Source organism: Corythoichthys intestinalis, chromosome 8, assembly GCF_030265065.1.
Source record: "Corythoichthys intestinalis isolate RoL2023-P3 chromosome 8, ASM3026506v1, whole genome shotgun sequence".
Taxonomy (NCBI): domain Eukaryota; kingdom Metazoa; phylum Chordata; class Actinopteri; order Syngnathiformes; family Syngnathidae; genus Corythoichthys; species Corythoichthys intestinalis.
Genome location: NC_080402.1, coordinates 20,380,537 through 20,404,988, shown reverse-complemented (window position 1 = coordinate 20,404,988; position 24,452 = coordinate 20,380,537). Strand labels below are relative to the sequence as shown.

The 24,452-nt window shown below is 39.4% G+C and overlaps 1 long non-coding RNA gene across 1 annotated transcript; it reads right to left on the bottom strand.

Moving 5' to 3' along the window:
- Nucleotides 1-15,912: 15,912 nt before the first annotated feature.
- On the bottom strand, nucleotides 15,913-23,241 carry LOC130921102 (uncharacterized). Its single transcript, XR_009064285.1, has 3 exons — nucleotides 23,167-23,241; nucleotides 22,934-23,091; nucleotides 15,913-16,386 (listed from the first exon to the last, which is right to left on the bottom strand). It is a non-coding gene; the product is annotated as an uncharacterized LOC130921102 (long non-coding RNA).
- Nucleotides 23,242-24,452: the final 1,211 nt, after the last annotated feature.

The window sequence follows — 24,452 nt, the reverse complement described above, 5'->3', positions numbered from 1 at the left end:
CAAAAACTTTGTCAAGAAAGAAGAGGTCACCCTGGAGAAATGCCATACTAGCTATAAAACAAAAGCAAGTTTGTAGACGAGCAGAACGCAGATGGCGAAAAAACAAACTCCTAGTTTTTTATGATATCTACAAAGAGAGTCTTCGCAAATACAACCAGGAACTGAAAAATGCTAGACAGTCATATTTTTCAGAGATCATTAGTAGAAACACCAACAATACTCGCACACTATTTTCTGTTGTTGACAAACTGACAAACCCGCAAGCATCAATACCTCAGGAATTGGCATCTGAGGTGTCCTGTAATAATTTCGCAGCATTCTTTACACACAAAGTACTAAAGATTAGACAGACTGTGTGCAACTCCAGATTAACAAATGTTACACTAAATGCCTCCCAAAATGTCCCCCACGTCAATCTTAGACACTTTAGCCTCTTGGACTATGCCACTTTAACAGAAATTGTGTCAAATTTAAAGCCCACAACATGCTGCCTTGACATCCTTCCTTCAAACTTTTTCAAAACTGTTTTTCATTGCATAGTCCCAGACATACTTCAGATTATAAATACTTCTCTCCAAACAGGAGAGTTTCCTCAGACTTTAAAAACTGCAGTAATAAAACCTCTCCTAAAAAAAACCTAATTTGGATGCCTCAACCATTAGTAATTACAGGCCAATATCAAATCTGACATTCCTGGGGAAAATTATCGAAAGGGTTGTGTTCGAACAGATCCAGAGTTTTATGATGCAAAACAATCTTTTTAACTCATTTCAGTCTGGATTTCGGCCACAACACAGCACAGAGACCGTGCTTATCAAAATCCTAAATGATATTCGTCGGAATACCGATGCAGGCAAATCATCTGTTCTGCTACTATTGGATCTCAGCGCCGCATTTGACACGGTTGATCACAACATACTACTCAGCAGATTGGAACAGTGGGTAGGGCTTACTGACACTATTCTTCAGTGGTTCACATCCTATTTACATGACAGGGATTTCTTTGTGTCAATCGGAAACTATCAGTCAGAATGAACCAAATTCACGTGTGGAGTCCCTCAAGGGTCAATTCTTGGACCACTCTTATTTAACATCTATATGCTTCCCCTCGCTCAGATAATGGAACAGTATGACATCTCCTATCACGCCTACGCAGATGACACACAACTGTACATTTCTGTGTCCCCACATGATTATAGTCCCTTAGTCTCCCTGAGTAAATGCATTCATCAAATCAATGAATGGATGTGCCAGAATTTTCTCCAGTTAAATGCGGAGAAGACAGAGGTGATCATTTTTGGGCCAAAAAAGGGAAAGGTCAAAGATAAGCAGCCAACTTAGCACAATGTCACTTACAGCTACAAATCAAGTCAGAAACCTTGGCGTAATTATTGACTCAGACCTAAAATTTGATAGCCATCTAAAGTCCGTCACTAAATCCGCTTATTACCACCTAAAAAATATAACCAGAATTAAGGGGCTTCTGACTCAACAAGACATGGAAAAACTTATGCATGCATTCATTTTCAGCAGATTGGACTATTGTAACGGTATATTTACAGGTCTTGATAAAAAAATCAGTCAGGAAGCTGCAGCTAGTACAGAATGCTGCAGCCAGAGTCCTCACAAATACAAGGAAGCTGGACCACATTACACCGGTTTTGAAATCGCTACACTGGCTCCCAGTGAGTCAAAGGATAGACTATAAAATACTACTGCTCGTCTACAAAACACTTAATGGCCTTGGACCAAAATACATGCTTGACTTGTTAGATTCCTATGAGACATCTAGACCCCTAAGGTCATCTGGAACCGGTCTTCTGCATGTTCCAAGAACAAGAACCAAGCAGGGTGAGGCAGCATTTAGTTATTATGCTCCTCACCTCTGGAACAAGTTACCCGAACGTCTGAAGTATGCTCAAACTGTTAGCTCTTTTAAATCAGGGCTAAAAATGCTTTTGTTTAGCACTGCATATCCATAATTGTCTATATATTTCAATCTACCTGCTTTCTATTCCTCTTGTGCTTATCTCCATTGCTGATTTCAAATATTATTAGTAGTAGTAGTTTTATTTTTGTTTTATTTTTATTTATTTGTTTTTATTCTGTGATTAAATGCGATCTTTTGTCTTGGTTTTTACGTTGTGTTGATTTAAATGTGATTTTTATGATCTTCATGTGATGTAAAGCACTTTGAATTGCCTTGTGTTGAATTGTGCTATATAAATAAATTTGCCTTGCCTGTTTTAAATGACCCTTAGCTCATAGAAAACACCTGTGCTGGGTCCTGTTTAGAAATGGCTTCTTTGCACGGAGTTTCATCCAGCAACAGCGGATGTCGCTGTGGATTGTCTTCACTTTCCAAATTGTGGAAGTACTGCTGAGCCTTATATTCTCTGTACCTTTTTAAGGACCGTAGATGATGAAATCCCTAAATTTCTTGCAATTGTACAATTACTAATATTGTCCTAAAACTGTTTGACTATTTTTGCATATACTTGACCAGAGAGGGATGAACCTCACGTCATCTTTGATTGTGAATGAATGAGCAATTGTTTTTGTCCACAATCATGACACACACCTGTTCCCAAATAGCCTATTTAGATGTGGGTTTTTTCAAACAGGTGTTTGATGTTCATCCCTCATCTTTCTCATTCTAATATACCACCTCTCCCAGCTCCTTTGGAAGGTGTTGCAGCCATAAATTTCTACGTAACCTAAAAACAACGCTTATAACGATCCTGGGTTTTGCTTAAGTTTAATTTATATTGCAGGGGAGTAGTAAAATAGTCAGTGTTTTGGTGGAATAAAAGTACATTCAGTACAAACAGTTTAATGCAATTGGGAAAATATATAGAGTCTTTTGTTGAACTAAAATAAGCAATTTTGTTGTATTTGATAAAATCAACTAGAACTAATTTCACAAAATTTAGTTAACCAAAGTATATATTAGAAAAAAAGATTGCAGTGGATCAATGAATAGATACAGTGGGGAGAACAAGTATTTGATGCACTGCCGATTTTGCTGGTTTTCCCACTTGCAAATCATTTAGAGGTCTGTAATTTGTATCATAAGTTCTCTTCAACTGTGAGGGACGGAATCTAATACAAAAACCAGAAAATCCCGTTGTATGATTTTTAAATAATAAATTTGCATTTAATTGCATGAAATAAGTATTTGATACATCACAAAAAATCGAACTTAATATTTGGTATAGAAACCTTTGTTTGCTATTACAGATACCAAACATCTCCTGTAGTCCTTGACAAGGTTTGCACACACTGCAGCAGGGATTTTGGCCCACTCCTCCATGCAGATCTTCTCCAGAGCCTTCAGGTTTCGGGGCTGCTGCCGGGCAACACGGACTTTCAGCTCCCTCCATAGATTTTCTATCGGGTTCAGATCTGGTGACTGGCTAGGCCACTCCAGGACCTTAAGATGCTTCTTACGGAGCCACTCTGTAGTTGCCTTGGCTGTGTGCTTTGGGTCGTTGTCATGCTGAAAGACCCAGCCACGTCTCATCTTCAATGCCCTTGCTGATGGAAGGAGATTTTCACTCAAAATCTCTCGATACATGGCCCCATCCATCCTCCCCTCAATACGGTGCAGTCGTCCTGTATCCTTGGCAGAGAAGCAGCCCCAAAAAATGATGTTTCCTCCTCCATGTTTCATGGTTGGGATGGTGTTCTTGGGGTTGTACTCATCCTTCTTTTTCCTCCAAATAGGACAAGCAGAGTTTAGACCAAAAAGTTCAATTTTGGTCTCATCCGACCACATGACCTTCTCCCATTGCTCCTCTGGATCATCCAGATGGTCAGTGGCAAATTTCAGACGTGTCTGGACATGCACTGGCTTCAGCAGCGGGACCTTGCGTGCGCTGTAGGATTTTAATCCATGACGCCGTAATGTGTTTCCGATAGTTTTCTTCGAGACTGTGGTACCAGCTCTCTTCAGGTCATTGACCAGGTCCTGCCGTGTAGTTCTGGGCTGATCCCTCACCTTCCTCATGATCAGTGATGCCCCACGAGGTGAGATCTTGCATGGAGCCCCAGAACGAGGCAGATTGACCGTCAACTTGAACTTCTCACCAAGCTGCTTGCTTATTTTCCTGTAGCCCATCCCAGCCATGTGCAGGTCTATTATTTTATCCCTGATGTCCTTACACAGCTCTTTGGTCTTGGCCATTGTGAAGAGGTTGGAGTTTGTTTGTTTGAGCATGTGAGCAGGTGTCTTTTATACAGGTAACAAGTTCAAACAGGTGCAGTTAGTTCCGGTAATGAGTGGAGAACAGGAGGGGTTCTTAAAAAAGAACTAAGAGCCGAAATATTTACTAGTTGGTAATGTCTCAAATACTTATTTCATGCAGTTAAATACAAATTTATTATTTAAAAATTATACAATGGGATTTTCTGAATTTTTGTTTTAGATTCAGTCCCTCGCAGTTGAAGAGAATTTATGATATAAATTACAGACCTCTATATGGCTTGCAAGTGGGAAAACCAGCAAAATCGGCAGTGTATCAAATACTTGTTCTCCCCACTGTATATAATTCTGTTAGAAGAGAGTTACTAAATAGATGCACCGATAATTATCGGCCGATAATGGCAATTATGATGTCACACAGATAATCCAGATAAAAAAAAAAATCTACTGATAATGCAATCCGATAATTATATACTTGATTTAGCCTTCAAATGTGCGCAACCGATGCAGTTTTGTCCACTTTTGCACCGCCGCCTCCTCAAGCCCTCCTCTCTCTGAAGGGAGGAGGGGTTGAGGAGTATGGTGTCATAGAGGAGGCGGCGTTACACAACAGGGTTGAGGCAGTTGGATATCATGGCGGCTCTATCACTAGTGTGGGTTGATTTTTCCGTGTGTGAAACAACGACACGCTCGCCATCTGCAAAACATCCACTGCAGAAGTTCCACGAGGCGGAAAGAAAGCGTCCTCATTCAACACCGCTAACCTGATCAGCCATTTAAAGCTGAATCACAAAGATTTTTGAAACGACTACGAGGCTGGTGCTAGCGCGAAGGCTAAAGCTAATGTCAACAAACAAACTAAGCTAAGGAACGAGGCTTGTGACGATGGAGAGACACTTTTGACGGCTCGATCTCGGGCAGCGCAGCCGCCAATCATCTCCAGTTCAACTCATCAAGCACCACGGCCAGACAGAGGCCTGGCGCGGGTGCTAATTTGGTGGCCGGACGAACTGAACGGCAGAGGCGGGAGGAGATGCCGGACAAGAGATGTTTTTTTTACCGAAGTGGCCTGAGTGCCAAGGGCCTGGATAAAAAAAAAAAAAAAAAAATGCAGTTTATACGACCACCATTCTTCGTCAAAAACATGCTGATCACATCAGTTTTACCACGGCCATTTGGACAAGTGATGTCAAGTAAGCATGCTCATCATGACGGCACAGTGATTGCACTAAACCACACTCACAAAAACTCAGCAAGTCAGTAATGCATTCAGTAAACTGTAAATTTATGACGTCTTAATATGATCATTCAATTTAAATGTAGTCAAATAATTTTCTCTATCTTGTTTTGAGTGTTAAAGAATAATGAACAGATGAATGTGCCAGATTATTCCACTTACTTGAAGTAAATATTAGCATTTGTTCTTATTAAGCCCATAAATCTAAAAAAAAAAATGGGCATTTTTCACCTAAATTAAGACAAAATAGTTTAAATAATGTTTTGAACCATACCTATTCTTGAATAAAGAACATTTCTGGCATTTTTTTAGGATTAAGTATAACAATTTATTGCTTAAAATAAGGCTTTTAAGCTTATATAGTTTACCATTACACAATGTCAGTCAATCTGTCATTATTTAAATGTCGGAATTTACTACATGTTCACATTTGATGTTGAAAAAAAAAGAGCAATAAATTCTATTTTTGCACAGTAATATTTTCTCTTGTGTATACTCTAAAATTTTACATATATCTTTTAATAGAATTATCGGCTTGACATTATCAGTTATCGGCTGGAACAAGGAGGAAATTATCGGTTGAAAAATGTATTATCGTGCATCACTACTAAATATTATTCAGAAACTATTTTTAGGTTGGACTTTTTAACTACTTTGCAAGTTGACTACACTGGCAGTTTTCTAATTAAATGGGCGCTATTTACAGCATTGGATGTGTTTTGGTGCAGCAAATTATTAGACATCTGGCAGAGTGTGATTCACAGCCCGCAGAACAAACACTACATCAATATGACATCAGCTAGTATATATCAAGGAAAACTGAAACAGGGCATAGACACAAGATGAAGTGCTCTCACTTCCAGGCTCTTTGATAAGACCTTACAGGCAGTAAATGACCTTAAGGAGGAACTTAACACCATCAGGCAGTTCCGATGTTTTAAATCCACTTCAAAGGCCAAGCGTATTCTCTCTTGATGCCAAATTAACTGAATAGTTAATCCTAAATGGGTTTTTTTGGGCACACTGTGGAATTATTTAATCAGCTTTGCTGCTCAATTTTAATTTTCATACATGTGATGTAAGTATTAAATGTAAAATATATATCTACAGCATAATATACATAAAATAAAAGCATTTAAGGGGAAGGAGTGTTGGGAAATCGATGACTCACCACTGCAGAGTAATCAAATAAGCAATGCTATCTATAACTAAAATAGGTGATAAAGTGTATAGGCACTATAAAACAATAATTTACTTGACTGGTACTCAGTAGGAATTGGAGGCTTGAGCCAATAAGTCTGCAAAATTGAAAAATCACGTTGAGTCAGATGTTACTGTTCAAATACAGTCCAGCGGGAAGCTATAAATTCAAATTACAACATGTGGGTGCCAATTTACCCACACAGCTGTAGATTATCAACAAAGCGTATTCATCCAAATATGAAGATATGAAAACCACCTGCATCCCAAATCAGATTTTATGTCGAGACACATCCCAAAAAATGGTTAGATATTTGGGCCAAATTGAATGCATCAGTAAAATGTTTTTTTAAAGTATCCTCAAGATGATTGTTATACTTTGCTTCCTCAAGCTTCTAAATTGTCACAGTAAACTTTTTTCACGAGCAGTATTGCAAGTACCGTAATTTTTGGACTATAAGGGGCACCTGACTATAAGCCGCCACCTACCAAATTTGACACAAAAACAGCATTTGTTCATAGATAAGCCGCACTGGGCTACAAGCCACAGCTGTCCTCACTGTATCATGAGATATTTACAATAAAAGATATTAACTGGTAACACTTTATTTGACAGCGGCATCATAAAACTGTCATAACACCAAATGAACCTCATGAAGCTTTGAACCAATTGGCTGCAAAGTTTCATTGCTTCAAGAAACTTCATTTGGCCATCGCTGCTCCCTTGGTGGAGACAGTCAACCTCTGCTGCCACCTTCTGTCAACACTGTTGTCCTCCAACATGCATTGCAGTGCTACAGATGTAAATTACAATCAAAGTTCATGTTCTGTGCTAATTATTTCTTCAGTTACTGTTGTAGTTGTTTCTTTAATGACGAGTTGTGGTATTTGGTCACACTTTATTTGACAGTGGCACCACACAGTCTGGCAAATAAGTATTTAGTCAACCACTAATTGTGCAAGTTCTCCCACTTGAAAATATTAGAGAGGCATGTAATTGTCAACATGGCTAAACCTCAACCATGAGAGACGGAATGTGTAAAAAAAAAAAAAAAAACTGAAAATCACGTTGTTTGATTTTTAAAGAATTTATTTGCAAATGCCAAAAGTTCATCTCAATATTTTGTTATGTATGACTTTCAACTCCCTCCACAGATCTTCTATGGGGTTGTGTTCTGGAGACTGGCTAGGCCACTCCAGGACCTTGAAATGCTTCTTACGAAGCCACTCCTTTGTTGCCCTGGCTGTGTGTTTGGGATCATTGTCATGCTGAAAGACCCAGCCATGTCTCATCTTCAATGCCCTTTCTGATGGAAGGAGATTTTCACTCAAAATCTCTTGATACATGGCCCCATTCATTCTTTCCTTTACACAGATCAGTCGTCCTGGTCCCTTTGCAGAAAAACAGCCCCAAAGCATGATGTTTCCACCCCCATGCTTCACAGTGGGTATGGTGTTCTTCAGATGCAATTCAGTATTCTTTCTCCTCCAAACACGAGAACCTATGTTTCTACCAAAAAGTTCTATTTTGGTTTCATCTGACCATAACACATTCTCCCAGTCCTCTTCTGGATCATCCAAATGCTCTCTAGCGAACCACAGACGGCCTAGACATGTATTTTCTTCAGCAGGGGGACACGTCTGGCAGTGCAGGATTTGAGTCCCTGGCGGCGCATTGTGTTACTGATTGTAGCCTTTGTTACTGTGGTCCAGCTCTCTGTAGGTCATTCACGAGCTCCCCTGTGTGGTTCTGGGATTTTTGCTCACCGTTCTTGTTATCATTTTGACGCTATGGGGTGAGATCTTGCATGGAGCCCCAGATCTAGGGAGATTATCAGTGGTCTTGTATGTCTTCCATTTTCTATTAATTGCTCCCACAGTTGATTTCTTTACACCAAGCGTTTTACCTATTGCAGATTCCGTCTTCCCAGCCTGGTGCAGGTCTACAATTTTGTCTTTGGTGTCCTTTGACAGCTCTTTGATTTTGGCCATAGTGGAGTTTGGAGTGTGACTGACTGAAGTTGTGGACAGTTGTCTTTTATACCGATAAGGAGTTAAAACAGGTGCCATTAATACAGGTAATGAGTGGAGCCTCGTTAGAAGTAATTAGACCTCTTTGACAGCCAGATATCTTGCTTGTTTGTAGGTGACCAAATACTTATTTTCCACTTTAATTTGGAAATAAAATTCTTTAAAAATCAAACAATGTGATTTTCTGTTTTTTTTTTTTTCTCCACATTCTGTCTCTCATGGTTGAGGTTTACCCATTTTGACAATTAGAGGCCTCTCTAATCTTTTCAAGTAGGAGAACTTGCACAATTGGTGGTTGACTAAATACTTATTTGCCCCACTGTAAGACTGTCATAAGACCTTCATAACCCTGACATGACACTGCCATGAGCATTAATGAATGCTTATGACAGATGTCAATCTGTGTCATCTGGCAAAAATTTGAATGGATGTAAAAGATCCCAGCTGGACAAAAATGGAGTTAGTGACATAATTTGCCAGATGACACTAAATGACAACCATCATGAGCATTCATTAATGACCATGACAGTGTCATGTCATAATTATCACGGCCTTATAGCAGTCTTATGACGCCGCTGTCAAATAAAGTTTGACCTTTTAACCCAAATAAAATCAACAAATAAGCCACACTGGACTATAAGCCGCAGGATTCAAAATGACGGGAAAAAAGTAGCGGTTTACAGTCCAAAAATTACAGTATATAATCAACATTGATATTTTATTGAGGATCTAAATCTGTTTTATGACAGTCATCGCCTTTGAAGGCTATGGAAGTTAAATATCCATGTTCACTTGGACACTTTTTTTTTTTTTTTTTTTTTTTTTTAAATAACGCCAATCACGGTGCTCACAAGTAGGCGCAGGACATAGTGTGATATGCAATCTGTAATGGCCAAATGTTAGCCCAATCACATTCATACAGCCCTCTGGTTTTCATTGCAATGAACACAGGACCCCCATTTGTCAGAGTGTTCTGTGGGAGATGAGTCTATAAAACCAGCTGGTTTGAAATGTTGCATTTTTAATATTGTAAACAACATACATTGGGCATTTGTAAAAATATACATCTGTTGATTTTTTTGTATTTACGTGTGGATCTTGCTGGGGACATCAGCTACCAGGAGGGCAAGGTCACAGTTTTTTTTTTCTTTAACAGCAATGTTATTAACACACACATGGGCACTCCTTGAAATGGGGGGTGTGGGTGTGTGTTGTAAATATGTCCCTTTTAAGACATTTTGAAAATCCAACAGGTGGTCAATATTGTCTGATTCCCCCAGAGATTACGAATGCTGGCTATATGGTGAGGGGTGGACTGTTTGCTCTTTGCACACAGGGGACAATTTATTAGTTTATGTTCAACGAGGGGAGAGTGGAAAGAAGACAGCGCTGTGACACATGTAATCCATCGAAATGCCGTGACCATGTTCAGCATACTGCTCCTATGCATTAATGAGCTTTTCCCCTGTAGCGTATTTTTCTGGAGCCTGATAGGGTTTCTTGGAGACTCTTCGGCCGGTCGCCTAGGTAATGTTGTGTAGGAGTGTACAGGATCATTCTGGTTGAACAAGTGGAGGCTTTATTCACACTGAAACCTCGTGTTTCCTTATAAACTCTAATCAAACAGCTATATCACCCTAGATGAGGTGAGGAGAAGAGAGGAGATCATCTCTCACCCAAACTTTGTTTTTTTATAAACTCAAGAACTTTGTTTTTCTGCTATCTGACCAATAGAATGGCGGGCAGCCCCTACACCTCAAGAGGTGGAATTGCTGTGCAGCCAAAGGTAGTGCTGGTTGGATGCATCCCGTGAAGTGTATCTCTCGCTCTACATACGTACGTGTTTAGAAATAGCTCATCTCTGTAAAGCCTGGTTAATCATCTTTCTACAGAGGTAACTAGATAGAGTAATAACTGACAAATACCTATTCAGATACTACACCCTAATGTAGGAAATGGTAATCCGTAAAGTTTTCAAACAATGCAAATGCAAACAATGCAAATGTGGCACCAGAGACGACTGCGGTAAAAAGTACTTCCAGACCACAAAATTAATCTCCAGTTCTTTCTCCTGAAATATACACTCACCAGCCACTTTATTAGGTACACCATGCTAGTAACAGGTTGGACCCCCTTTTGCCTTCAGAACTGCCTCAATTCTTCGTGGCATAGATTCAACAAGGTGCTGGAAGCATTCCTCAGAGAGTTTGGTCCATATTGACATGATGGCATCACACAGTTGGTGCAGATTTGTCGGCTGCACATCCATGATGCGAATCTCCCGTTCCACCAAATCCCAAAGATGCTCTATTGGATTGAGATCTGGTGACTGTGGAGGCCATTTGAGTACAGTGAACTCATTGTCATGTTCAAGAAACCAGTCTGAGATGATTCCAGCTTTATGACATGGCGCATTATCCTGCTGAAAGTAGCCATCAGAAGTTGGGTACATTGTTGTCATAAAGGGATGGACATGGTCAGCAACAATACTCAGGTAGGCTGTGGCATTCCAACGATGCTCAATTGGTACCAAGAGTCCCAAAGAGTGCCAAGAAAATATTCCCCACACCATTACACCACCACCAGCCTGAACCGTTGATACAAGGCAGGATGGATCCATGCTTTCATGTTGTTGACGCCAAATTCTGACCCTACCATCCGAATGTCGCAGCAGAAATCGAGACTCATCAGACCAGGCAACGTTTTTCCCAATCTTCTCTTGTCCAATTTCGATGAGCTTGTGCAAATCGTAGTCTCAGATCCCTGTTCTTAGCTGAAAGGAGTGGCACCCGTGTTCTGCTGCTGTAGCACATCTGCCTCAAAGTTCGACGTACTGTGCGTTCAGAGATGCTCTTCTGCCTACATTGGTTGTAACGGGTGGTTATTTGAGTCACTGTTGCCTTTCTATCAGCTCGAACCAGTCTGGCCATTCTCCTCTGACCTCTGGCATCAACAAGGCATTTCCGCCCACAGAACTGCCACTCACTGGATATTTTTTCTTTTTCGGACCATTCTCTGTAAACCCTAGAGATGGTTGTGCGTGAAAATCCCAGTAGATCAGTTTCTGAAATACTCAGACCAGCCCTTCTGGCACCAACAACCATGCCACGTTCAAAGTCACTCAAATCACCTTTCTTCCCCATACTGATGCTCGGTTTGAACTGCAGGAGATTGTCTTAAACCATGTCTACATGCCTAAATGCACTGAGTTGCCGCCATGTGATTGGTTGATTAGAAATTAAGTGTTAACGAGCAGTTGGACAGGTGTACCTAATGAAGGCAAGGCAAGGCAAATTTATTTATATAGCACAATTCAACACAAGGCAATTCAAAGTGTTTTACATCACATGAAGATCATAAAAATCACATTTAAATCAACACAACGTAGAAACGAAGACAAAAGATCGCATTTAATCACAGAATAAAAATAAATAAATAAAATAAAAATGAAGAGGCTGGTGAGTGTACATTAACCTTTCAAATGACTTGACTTTGCAGAAGTGTGTTCAAGTGTTATAGTTGATCTATGACTTTTAAGTTTTTAACTAGAAATGCTCATAATCAGTATGACCGAACATGAGTTTACACAGTGGTGACCGACGAAGCCCTTTTCAGACACATATCCAGGGAAATTGCCATGTAAAGGCAGAGTTATATTTCTGCGTCAGACCTGCGCCGTCAAGAAAAACCCAATTTACGACACTGTGCAGTAGCCTGACGCGCGCCCACCGAATTTTCTAACCCTAGCGCCACGGCGACGCATACGACGTGGCGGAAATGGACTGTGATTGGTCCGCTCAGGCTGTTGTTTCCGGTTCAGCGCAAAATCACCGCCATTTTCAAACAGTGTTCTGCTACACGCAAAAAATGGACCAAGCCGACGGGAGTATCATCGAAGAGCAAGTCTCATCAAGTCATTATAAAGAATACCAAATGGCAAGGTCAGCGATTGCATAAAAAATAATGGAAGACCCAACGAGATGAAGTATGTGTGTGTTCGGAAGCGAATGGCCACCTGAAGCGGTGTTGCCTGGCTCTGCCAGACTATTCTCCCTGTATTTTTCAAACACTGAGAGAAATAGTCTGGGAACCATCCCATTAACGGCCTTTTCGAGCAGGTACAAAATCAATCGACAAATCAGATTCGTTTATTTCCGTGACATGTTCTTCATGAGCAACGTCACTCTTGCGCGCCGAAAGTCGCCTCCACAACACAGATGGTCAACGGGATAACCGAGAACATGTTCCAATCCGCGGTAAATTCTGTTTTAAATGACCAAAAACACAGCGACACGAGTCATTGACAATAGTCTGTCTCGCGCTAGCCATGTTGAGTAAACTCCGCTCTCTTCGTATGTTTACTTCTGCGCGCAAGTCCCTCATTTTTCCGTCGTCAGTTCATTACGTCACGTCTGCCCGTCGCTGATTGGTCCACTCCGCTGTCTGTTTGCTGTGGCTTGCTCCGCCCTGGAAATTGTATCCGTGGGAATGGTGACCAGACTCAATAGCTGGAACAGCGTTGAGTCTGGTGTACCAGGCAAGAAGCGGTGGCCCAGTCGGCTGAAAACTGCCAGCTTTTTATCACTTTATATCATATTTTTGGTTGGTGTACATCATTATTTATTGTGTACATATGTTTGCTCTGATTCTGTGACTTATTTACACGTCACACTTCAACTACATGAAAAATAAAGCACAAGTTTGGTGCCAAAAGAGTTGTTCTGATGTTTAATTTTCAACCAGACAGTTCACATACTTAGTTCATCATCACTAATTGAGAGTGCCTCGGTGCTTTTATGATAACTTGTTTACCATCGAGGCTTCCAACGCAGTTTGGGAAGTAGGACATGGCAAAGAAATTGGACAAAACGCTGCACAACGCAGCTTACTGGTTTCTACCGCAACGGTTTTCTGCGTTGCCTGCGCATCAACATTTGTATAGTAATAACCCCGGATGGAGGGGGAAGGAGAGGATACGATGATGGCTTTCCCCACTTTATTGTTGCAACAATAAAATAAACAAAATAATAGCAGGCTGCCGCAACATGCAAACACTAACGTTCGCTTTCTCTCGTTTTTTCCAGTCGCTTCCCACTATGTCACCGCTCCCCAGTCTGATCGACTCTTCTTAAAGGACCTGCGCGTAGTTACAAACAGTATGATCAACATGTTGTTGTTCAATGTCGATGAGCTGAAGATCCACATTCAAGCGTTCCATCTCCGTTGGTGTTGCTGTGTAACCGGAAGCAAGCTAGAGGAAGCCGATAAGAGTTCCCCCAAACCGTACAAACACAACGCCACACCCCTCTAGTGACTTGGCGGTGAATTACAGAGCAACGCGTTCCCTTACCGTAGAACTATCGAATGCTCATTGAAGCCGTAGTCGCCGTGCTGTCAACGCAACGCAGAAGCATAACTCAGGTTTAAGGTGGCGCGGGATTTATTCACGTTATTGCTTTCCCGCATGTCAAGATGTCCCGTAAATGACGCGGGTTGAACATTTCACACACTTGTCCCATGTTGCCCACTGCGCTCTCTGTGCAGGGAAGGCTGCTGGCGCGATTTTATAATGGATATTACGCCATTTTTGGTCGGCATCGGCTGTCACAATGTTGGTCAATTCGTGTTTTGTTCCAGAGGGAGCATTGCCGACGTCGTAACTGTAGCCAACTCAAGCTCATCAAGAGAAGGGTGTAAGGAAGAATCCTGCTGGGTTTTTTTCTTAATGCATTGCCAAAATGTATATGATCGGGAATGATTGGAATTGAATCGGGAGCAAAAAAAAAAAAAAAAAAAAAGTAATCAGATCGGGAAATATCGGGATCGGCAGATACTCAAACTAAAACAATCGGGACCGGATCGGGAGCAAAAAAAAACATGATCGGAACAACCCTACACACAACTGCTGCACGGTTAAATCCCGCGATATTCCCAGTGTTTCAGAGTGTGTGAAAGGGGCTTAAATAGAACGTTATTGTGATCAGTTTGACTTTTTTTGGACTATGGAGTCTTTCTAGGGAATTGTATATGCAAATGATTAGAACAATCACTTATTGACAGAAAACAGGTTCAAAATGAACTCCAACCTCCTGGCTCACTCCCCAAACAGCTCATCAGCCCAGAGATGTGAATAACAATTGGAGAGTGCGCATGCCCTCTATTGGCTGACTTGGAACCTACAGGCAACAGTAAGTCTAGGATTACTTAAAGAGCTATGAAATATGACGTTATTTTAAAATAATAGCTAACCATTTTTTTTTTTAAACCAAAATTCATCTAAAAAAGTGACAGAGAAGACTCAAAAATGAAATTAGTTTCTACTTAGTCTTCCCACAAAAAAAAAAATCTCCAAACAGAAGATCTGCTGTCTGCTAGAAGGCTATCAATGGGCTTTCTAATCTGTTGTTGCCGAGTGACTGCTCTGTCGTTGTCAAAATGTCTTAGCTAGCACATCACTAGAAACCATTGAAATGGTACACTGAAATGGTAAAATATGAGATTTGAATAAAAAAATATTTTTTTTGCACGTAAAATTATTTTAGTGCAGCCATTTCAATCGATCGATGAGTTTACATGACTATGATATACCTACGGAATTTTATTCCGATCCATCCACGAATAACAGAGGATTGGTAATTTTAGTTAATGACCTTACCAAGGAGAAGAGCAAAGTAAGCGAGAACTTGAGACCTCCCTCTGGGTGGTCTAAAAAGCTACTTCATAAGCATTGACCGATTTAAGGTTTGCAAATACAATTTTGCAAAATTTCAAATGGTTATAGTCAAATTGTTTCCAACTAGACTCATCCACGATTGTCTTGATATGATATTTTGATACTCTTTCATAATCAAATTTAAATGCTGAGTCAAGAGTTGTGATGGGAAAAATAGTTGTTTGTTAACATTTCATTTATAAAATATGACAATACTTTCAGTCGTGTTTTTTTACATTCCTAGTGTAAAGGGCAAGGTGTATGTGTCAAAAAGGTTATTTGTTTGATAAATGCCAACCAGAAATTGAAACTAGATGTGCTGTGTGTGTCACATGGAATAAACCAGTCACAATTGATGAATATAGCTGCAAATAAGACTGAAATAGATTTATGGATGTTACGCTTGCTCATCACAGACTACATAGAAGTGGGCTTAGTTGCAGAAATGTCGACATTTACAATGTTTTTCAGAGACACTTGTTAGTGGACAGTTTTATGGCCCTTGTCTGGGGGACATCTGTCTACACAATCAAACAATCATTTATCAGATTGATGACATAGTAGAAGCATAAAAGAGCTATTTTAAAACTGTGAGGGATGTTTTGTCACATTACATTCCAGCATAAATATCATAGAACCACTAAAATGCTTGGTTGTTTGTTAAATCATGTTCTAAAAATGGCTTTCAATTGTGAGAAGCAGATCACGTTGTTTCTTGCGTCATCCGCAAATGTAATCTGGAGCTTCTGCTATTTTGCAAAGAGAAATGACCCCAAAAAATCAGTCTGGTGACGTGACGAACCGATAGAGACGAAGGGTTCTATTTTTGTCACTGGCGTATATCCACCTTGGCTGGTCATATGGATCTGTGCAGAGGTGTTTTGTTGGTAATTTTGGTATTATAAGCCAGTTCATTCAAAAGAGGGTGATTTGTGTGTGCTGTTGCAAGCGTAAGCACTGCTGTCTCCATTAAGTCAGGCGGTAAAGGGCACACTGATAGTCCTACACATGACAGAAGAAACTGATTTGCTCGCGCATTTGTAAGCAACAGGAAATAAAACAGTTATATTCATTCCAGTCATGGTTAATATAATAATTTACATTAACAAATTTCTTTTGTGTTTTTGTTTTTAACCAGTAATTTTGCTTAAGTAAATTTGGGCGGGAATTAATTTACTCAATTACATTTTAAAATGGTTATTTTATTTAATTAAAAAAAAAACAATGAAAAGCTAGGTGTCTTGGGGGGGGTTGCATATGTTTGCCATTACTGACTGTCCATCTGGCTCTGTTAACAGGAAAAGCTGACAATGCGCCTTATAATCCTATGCACCTTATATATTGATCAATATTAGTTTATCATGGCATGAAATTAGAAGTGGGTAGCAGGGGTCGCGTTAACCGGATATTTTCCGTCGTTGGCCGGTTTTTTAAAACGGTGACGGAAAAAACTGAAGTCCGTCCGTCATTTTGACAGGTTGCAATTCACACCCCAGACCACAGGGTGGCGAGTTAGCATATTAATTAGCTATGGTCTCTCTTAATGCATGACGTCGTTGGCTCTTCTGTCAGAATATTGTAGCGTCACCGGGGTCTGGCGGCGGCACCGTGATTGACACATCAACGCGAGGTTCTTATTGGTGCACCCGGTGTGCCAGCGCGTCATCCAATTGATGGACAAGATTACCGCCTGTGTATAGACCACAATCACATGACGTCACAACTCCGCCCCCCTGACTGGAGCCGCCATATTGTGTGTCAGCTCGTCATGTTTACACATTACCGCTACGTACATGCCTCCTATTACGGCGTGTTTTTCTGCTCGTTAATATTAATAATCAAAATGGTGAAGGCGTGTGTGGCGGTTGGTTGCTGTAACAGAGAAGATAGACGGAGAGACTTGAAGTTCTACCGTATTCTGAGAGACCCGAAGATGAGAGCGAGATGGACTGCTGTAATTCGACAAGAAATCTGGGCACCAAACGATCACCACAGACTATGTAGTAGTCATTATATCTGGCAAGATGCATTTAATATATATTTAGAAGATTTTGGGCTGACAACCACAATTAAGATCATTGTGTGACGTTGGTGATTGGGGTCTATATCGTTGCCTGTTTTTCTTTGGGGGCGGAGTTGTTGGCGGTAAGCAGAGTAAAAAGGGAGAAACATACCACGACTTCCGTGTCTAATTTTTCGCCGCCAAGCAAGCGTTACAATATTAATTAAAAATGAATGAAAACTAAATACTATTGAATATGTCATCATTATCATTTTAAAAATTTAAGTGACGGGTAAAAATAGACTATGACCGGATTTTTATGACCCTGTCAGTCAAAATGACAGACAACGAAAATGTCTAGCGCAACCTCTGGTGGGTAGTAATGTGTTACATGTACTCCGTTACATTTACTTGAGTAACTTTTTGAGAAAAATGTACTTCTAAGTAGAGCTGAAACGAATACTCGAATAACTCGAGTTTAAAAACTGATCCGAGTAATTTTATTCACCTCGAGTAAATTTTGACAGCTCTAAGCATCACATTTTGCTCGAACTACTTTTAATGCAGGACAATGCGCTGATGTCACGTGCGTGGAGGAAGAAGCAATAAAAAAACAATTTTTTTTAAGTTACTGCAGCTGAGTTTTTTAAAGTTACTGCAGCCGACAGCCGCCACAAACGACGCCGATGTTGCTAAAAACTAGCCAGCATGATGCTACAGTGGTAGCAGGTAGCAGCTGATGCATCTCATAGAGATCACATGTATGTTGAACTAGATGCGAAATGACAGTGTCAGCGGCGTTAGTAAACAGCCGCCATCTTAAAGCAGTAGACTTCTAAGCGCTAATAAATAAGATTAACGTTACTGTCACTCGCTCACGTAACGTTACCCCTGCGGAGAGCTAGGTTTCTATTAATTATGACCACTGTCGATGCGTGGCTAACGTCTTACATACAGGCTTTAACATAACATAGCGCTGTGGAGTGATGAGGGTATAAAATAAAAACTTAACAATGCTAACGGTCAACTTTAGCTCAGTAGTCGATGCTGGATAAAACACCAAGTAGCACTGGTCCCTAATATGCTCCAATACAGCATGTATCATACATTTATTTTGAACACTGCAAAAACTCAAAATCCTATCAGGATTTACGGTTTAGACTAACTTTAAACTTAACTAGAACTGAAAAACAGCTTGACACAAATAGAAATTGAATTGAAACACGTGGGAAAAACACTTTTAAGTGATGCGTGTTATGAAGCGTAATGGCATTTTTAGGTAAGAAATATATATTAGGGCTGTCAAACGATTAAAATTTTTAATAGAGTTAATTACAGCTTAAAAATTAATTAATCGTAATTAATCGCAATTCAAACCATCTACAAAATATGCCATATTTTTCCGTAAATTATTGTTGGAATGGAAAGATAAGACACAAGATGGATATATACATTCAACATACTGTACATAAGTACTGTATTTGTTTATTTTAACAATAAATCCACAAATGGCATTATTAACATTCTTTCTGTTGAAGTGATCCACGGATAGAAAGACTTGTAGTTCTTAAAAGACAAATGTTATAGTTCCAAGTTATAATTTTATATTAAAACCCCTCTTCATGTTTTCGTTTTATAAAATTTGTAAAATTTTCCATCAAAGGTAGAGTTAATATAATAATAATAAGAATAAATATAACAATAATAAGAATAGAGTGACCAAAGTCTGAGTAAGTTTTACGTGTATTTTGCATAGCTATTTTGATATGGAATGCCAGTTCATTTTGCTTTGTTGTTTAACTGTGAGAATAGGGCCTCATTACTATAGACTGAAGTGCTTTTCTTTTTGTGAACATTATTTTTTTTGAGAGAAAGGAATATTATTTTTGTTGTGCTTTCACTAAACGATACTTATGTTTGTTGTGAAGGAGAAGCTTATGCCAATAAACGGCGCGGTCCAAAGAACGCCTGTGTCCACTCGCCTTTATAAGATATATATCTGCACATATCTTACCCAAAATACAACAAGAGACACATAATTGCCACTAAAAGAAAGAAAACTTACAGAAATATGTGTGGAGCACAAATAGCAATTTGCATTGCATTGTGCATACAGCATAAACATCTCACAACTACTAATTCTCCCACGTTTAGAAGACATAACATTAGTATGGAACGGTGCTGCCCCCAAGCGGCCGGTGGCATTCTCTTCACTCTTAATGTCCATAAACTGCCTCATTGTAATTGTTTGAGGCAATGTGCGAGCATGGTCACTCAGTGCATGCGTTAATTGTGTCAAATATTTTAACGTGATTGAATTGAAAAAAATAATTAACGCCCGTTAACGCGATAATTTTGACATCCCATATATATATATATATATATATATATATATATATTTTTTTTTTATACGATCTAAAAGTTTTTTGAGTGAAAGCAGTGAATTAGTCTTTTTTTTTTTTTTTTAATTATAATTACATCCGAGATGCAATTGTTGGCCGTTTTCAACAATGTACATCGAAAATAAAGACAATAGCCACGTTTACAGGCTGACTTTTATTCATACCGATTCAAATCATTCCGAATGGAAATTTCAGATCAGCTGTTTACATGTCACTTCATCTATTTCGATCCAGCGTTTATATGTGACTGCCTTTATTCCAAAAGGACGTTTGACAACTGCCGTCTGACATGCGCAGATTAATCAAAAAGCGTCACGTTGCAAAACATGGGAGATCGATCGTCGGAGTGCTGCTGTTTTAACTTTAACCCACTTGTTGTGTTTGTGGGGTCGTATCCGCTTCTGCTGTTTTGCTCTTTTGCCTTGTTGTAGCCGGTTTTCCACCGGTTTCTAATCTGGTCAACGCTCCGGTCTATTCCGGCTTCGTGTAACCTCTCGTGAACTTTTTTAAATAATTCACTGTTCCTCGTTTTACGCCAGTCTAAGCGAGCAATTATATTCAATTCTTTTAAAGTTTGAATTCAATACAATCTTTCCACCGGACTCCAATTCGGTGCGCTGTGCTTGGAAGCCATGTTGCAAGTGACGTTACTTACGTCACAAAGTGACGTCACTACGTCAGTACGGTGCACGTGCAGAAAGAAGGCAACCAGACACCATTCCGCTTCCCTGTTTCCATGATATAATTTTACTTCTAATCGGTTTGGGAAAAGGAAAATTCCACCCCTGTGAATCGGAATGAAATTCCATTCGGTTTGGGCCTGTTCATTCCGAATGAGGTGTTTATATGGAACACATTTATTCGGTTTGAACAAATATTCCGATTGTAATTGGAATATTTGGCTCCATGTAAACGTGGCAATTGATTGACTGAAAATGGTTCAATATTAGATGTAATGTCTTGTTTTCTCATGTATATTTATAATTGCTCTTCACCTAAAAATATATGTTTTATCCGATTACTCGATAGAATTTTCAGTCGATTACTAAAATATTCGATAGCTGCAGCCCTACTTCTAAGAGTTGTTTTACTATGTCATACTTAAAACGCTACTCTTACTTCTCTACACAAGAGTAGTTATATATTTTACATTTTAAATTTATTTATTGTTGCTCGCAATAGCAAGAGTAGCTGTACTAATTTCACCAATGAGATGCGGCAACAATAATCACAAGATTCTATTACACCAATCAGATGCAGGCTTGTCGTTCTATGATCACACTAGCCTGTACAATCGCATTGAGTCTTTAAAGCACCGTAAATAATAAAGCATTTGACATAGAGAGCTACCCTCAGCATGACCCGAAAGCGCAGATTTAAACCTCTCTCCCAGTTTTTATTTGGCACCGACTGACCACGGAAAAAACGGAGATATGAACCTTTTGAATTCATAATAGAAATTATGAAGGAACGGTAAACGGTAAATTGTGTTACTAGAGATATCCCGATCGATCTGGTCCGATCACGTCATTTTCAAAGTATCGGAATAGGCAAAAAAATACCTTTTTTTAATATATATATAGACAGACATAATATGTTACACTCATCCAGAGTCTTTAGTCTAGGCTTAAGGTAGGGTTATGAAATTTATCCCGTTAACGGCGGTAATTAATTTTTTTTTTGTAATTATCGCGTTAAAATATTTAACGCAATTGACGCATGTGCTGCATGACCCACTCACGCATTGTCGCGTTCAATCTGTAATGGCGCCGTTTTACCTATATATAGAGCTAAAAGGCAGCGTAAAATGAGTAAAGTGAATTTTGGCAGCCTTTGGAGCCTTTTTTTAATTGGCTAAAGCCTTACAATCCCTCTCCCTACGGTTAGAAATATCGTGGGAAGCAATGTGGGGAAGAAAGGTAGTAATGACCTTTTTCTTAACACCCTATGTTATTTCTCAACGCAGAGAAGATATATCAATTGGTACCACTACGCACAGTCATGGTTGCACTTCCCATCATGCATTTGGGCAGAACAGTTAAATGGCTACAATATTATTCACTGAAAGCTCAACAAATACACCAGATGGCAATATTTAGTCACAATATGCAAAGTCACATTTATCCTTTAAGAATTACAAGTCTTTCTATCCATGGAGCCCTCTCACAGAAAGAATTTTAATAATATAAATGCCATCTTGAGGATTTATTGTCATAATAAACAAATACAGTACTTATGTACTGTGTGTTGAATGTATATATTCGTCCGAGTTTTATTCATTTATTTCTTAATGCATTGCCAAAATGTATATGATCGGGAATGATTGGAATTGAATCGGGAGCAAAAAAAAAAAAAAAAAAAAAAAAGCAATCGGATCAGGAAATATCGGGATCGGCAGATACTCAAACTAAAACGATCGGGATCGGATCGGGAGAAAAAAAAACATGATCGGAACAACCCTAAATTTCACCAATGAGATGCGGCAACACTAATCACAAGATTCCATTACACCAATCAGACCCAAGCTTATCGTTCTATGATCACGCTAGCCTGTACAATCACATTGCGTCTTTAAAGCACCGTAAAAAAATGAAGCATTTGACAGAGAGCTACCCTCAGCATGACCCGAAAGAGCAGATTTAAACCGCTCTCCCAGTTTTTATTTGGCACCGATTGACCACGGAAAACCGGAGATATGATCCTTTTGAATTAGAAACTATGAAGGAACTACTGTATTCACTATTGGAACTAGGAACTTTTTTTTTTCCCCCACTCGAGGGCACTCATGCTCTTTGGACAAATAACGCTTCATTCGGTCTTTTTTTTTTCTTTCTTTTTTTCCTCTCTCGCCATATTTCAAATAATTTGTATTTTTTTGGCTTGTTATGTGGTTATGTAATGAGTTATTGTACAGTATCATAACAACAGTTCATATAGGTAAGTTTGTACTGAGAGAAAAAAAAAACCTTGTTTAAAAAAAATTAAAAAATCAAAAATCAAACAAAAATAAGCAGATACTCACAATGTTACTCATTATTTGAGTATTCTTTTCACTCAATACTATTTTACATGTACTTGAGTAACTTTTTGGGATGACTACATTTACTTTTATTTTTGCAATATTTTGAAGTAACGCTACTCTTACTTGAGTGACGTTTATTTTGGTCTTGCGTTTCGAGCGAGGCGGGAGGCGGAGTGGTTGTGGTGATCACTGTGGACGCCGCGTGTGTAGCTGTCAGCAGAGGATAGATGTTTTGACAGGTCAATGGGTTGGTATAAGTATCCGAGAAGAAGTATCAGGTCCTGGAAACAATGAAAGATATTGTGAGCCGGTGGTCAAAGTCAATAGGCATACTACAGATGCGAGAACCAACTGACGTGGAAAACAGAAAAGTTGTTCAGGCGACGTGGTGGTGCTTCCGCTGGGCTTTTAAGCTGGCTGATGACGATTGCTCACAGCTGGCCACTCCACCCGTCTGACGTTCGAACTGTTATCAGGCAAAACTCCCCTCACCTGAGGCAGGGATCAGGAAGGAGGGGCGGAGGTCCTAACAGAAGGTGTCTCTTATTTATTTATTTATTTAATCTTTATTATGTCAGGCAGTCTCATTGAGATTAACATCTCCTTTACAAGAGAGGCCTGAGCACAAAGAAACATTCACAAATATCGGACAACACAAAATACACTAAGGGAAACAGTTACAATGATCAGTAAAAACATCAGACAAAAGAGATTTAAAATCACCAAGATGAATGATTGACTGTAGTCTAAGAGTAGATTGCATTCGTTCCACTTAAGAGGAGCGTAATAGCTAAAGCCAGTTCTGCCAACATTAGTGCGTGTGAGTTGAATGTTTAGGGTTAAGTAGTTAGTTGATCGTGTTTTGTAGTTACTGGATTTGAATGACAGGAGAGATGTGAGGTAGCCAGGAAGTTTGCACAGTAAAGCCTTATTAGATGAATAACATGAGGTGGATATTTCTTCTTGACTGTAGTGAAGACCATCCAACGTTTTGATAAAGGGTACAATGATGAGTGTAGACATTGTCATTGGTAATGAAACGTAGTGCACTGTGATCGACCGGGTTTAACTGATGAAGAGTTGATGGAGCTACAGAAAAGAAGATAACACAATGGTTTTTCGGTTAGAAGTTGACAGACAGCCGTTGATTGTATACAGGAAGCTAAGTTTGAATTTAAATTTACGGATTAGAAGATGAATATGGGTTTTGAATGATAAATTACTGACAATCCAAATTTCTAAGTATTTGTATGAGTCATTGAGAGTAATTTGGGTACCAGTGAGGGATTTGATTCTGGATAAGTTATTGTCAGTAATGGTGGAAGTGGAGAAAACCATGTATTTAGTTTTTTGCAGCATTTAAAACTAATATGTGGTTTTGAAAAGATATTTGTAAAGAATCAAAAGCAGTCTGTAAATGAGTCAGAGCTAGAGCTGGGGAAGAACCGGGAGTATATAGAATGCAATCATCAGCAAAAAAGTGGACATTACAGTATTGATTAGGAAGAATAATATTATTAATGTATATCGTAAAAAGGAGTGGTCCAAGGACAGACCCCTGCGGCACCCCATTTGTAATAAATAGTAGGTGGACTTGATTGGACACTGTCAGCAGCAACAGTTTGTATTCTGTCTGTAAGGA